The sequence below is a fragment of the Hylobates moloch genome, unplaced genomic scaffold (genome assembly GCF_009828535.3).
Source record: "Hylobates moloch isolate HMO894 unplaced genomic scaffold, HMol_V3 SCAFFOLD_3463, whole genome shotgun sequence".
Lineage (NCBI taxonomy): Eukaryota > Metazoa > Chordata > Mammalia > Primates > Hylobatidae > Hylobates > Hylobates moloch.
In genome coordinates this window covers 1,519-3,161 of record NW_026655738.1, presented here as the reverse complement: position 1 = coordinate 3,161, position 1,643 = coordinate 1,519, and the positions used below count along the sequence as shown (strand labels likewise).

Sequence of the window (1,643 nt, the reverse complement as noted above, 5' to 3'; positions counted from 1 at the left end):
GTGCTGTGATAGAAAACAGGTAGATAGGCCAGGCGAGGTGGTTTACACCTGTAATCCCAGCACTGGGGGAGGCGAGGCAGGCGGATCACTTGAGGTCAGGAGTTTGTGACCAGCCTGACAAACATGGTGAAATCTCATCTCTACTAAAAATAGAAAAATTAGCCGGGTGTAGTGGTGGGCACCTATAATCCCAGTTACTCAGGAAGCTGAGGCACAAGAATCACTTGAACCCGGGAGGCAGAGGTTACAGTGAGCCAAGATTGTGCCACTTCACTCCAGCCTGGGCGATAGAGCGAGACTTTGTCTCAAAAAATAAAATAAATAAATAAATAATAATAAAAGTAAATTAAATTTAAAAATAAAGTAAAAATAAATTAAATGTAAAAATAAAATATAAAATAGAAAATAAAATAAAATAAAAATGATGGAGCATCAGAGACACTTGGGTCCCAATCCCCTCTGCCATGATCTAGCTCTGTGCCCTATTCTTAACCTCAGTTTACTCATCCCAAAAACAGAGCTGTGAGGGAAAGGAATTTCTCCTGTTGTTGTTGTTATTGTTCTTATAACTACACTCCTGATCTTTTCCAAAGCCAAGATTTTTCCCTCTCTTTTACTAGAAGTGTGTTCCCTTTAATTCCCCAGCAGGGAAATTTTACGGAGTTTGGAGAACAGGGTGGCCATCGCTGGGCTCCGTGCTCACTGGGCTGCTCTTTCCCATACTGGCCGTTGGCATCTGTCTCCTGCCCTGTGTCATGCTGTGCTCTCTTTCTGTGTCTGCATTTGAAAGTGATCATCAGCTGCCTGCGTCTTGGTCATCGATAGTACAGGCAGGTGAACTGCGCAAAGCATTTTCTGTATTTGGAGGGTCCATCTCCATCCTTGGAAACGCTGGTGCTTTTCTCACATTCGACTTCTCTTCTGTGAACACTCTCAAGCCTCTGGGGCATCGTGCGCTGTCATTTTGTTTGGCCTTTCTCAGCTTGACTTCTTGGCAAAAATTAGGCTGTGTATATCTGGGACTATTTGTTCCCCAGGACAAGGTTAACTACTCAAGGGATGGCTGAGGCTCACAGAGCATGAGCCCTGCACAGAAGAGGTAACATTTCACCAGCCAGGTGAATTGTACGGAAATTATCAACCGAGTGTATGAATACATACAACATTGAGTATAGATCGTGATTATGATAGGATTTAAAGAAAGATGGCTTCTTGGAGGTGGTGTGCTTTGGTGGTTTTCTGTTTGTTTGTTTTTGTTTTTTGAGACATGGTCTTGCTCTGTTGCCCAGGCTGGAATGCAGTGGCACGATCAGAGCTCGCTGAAGCCTCAACCTGCTGGGCTCAAGCGATCCTCCTGCCTCAGCCTCCCAAGTAGCTGGGACTACAAGCACATGTCACCATACCTGGCTAATTAAGAAAATTTTTTTTGTAGAGATGAGGTCTCACTATGTTGTCCAGGCTGGTCTCCAAATCCTGGGCTCAAACGATCCTCCCACCTCAACCTCCCAAAGTGCTAAGATTGCAAGTGTGAGTCATCGTGCTTGGACCTTGGCGGGTTTTTCTTTTTTTGGAGATGAGGTCTTCCTATGCTTCTCTGGCCTCAAGGGATCCTTCTGCCTCAGCCTCCCCGGTAGCTGGGACTA

At 45.2% G+C, this 1,643-nt stretch overlaps 1 non-coding gene across 1 annotated transcript; it reads left to right on the top strand.

Moving 5' to 3' along the window:
- The first annotated feature begins 775 nt into the window (after positions 1-775).
- LOC116465165 (small nucleolar RNA SNORA71) lies at positions 776-908 on the top strand. The gene has a single exon (XR_004247123.1). It is a non-coding gene; the product is annotated as a small nucleolar RNA SNORA71 (small nucleolar RNA).
- The last annotated feature ends 735 nt before the right edge of the window (positions 909-1,643 follow it).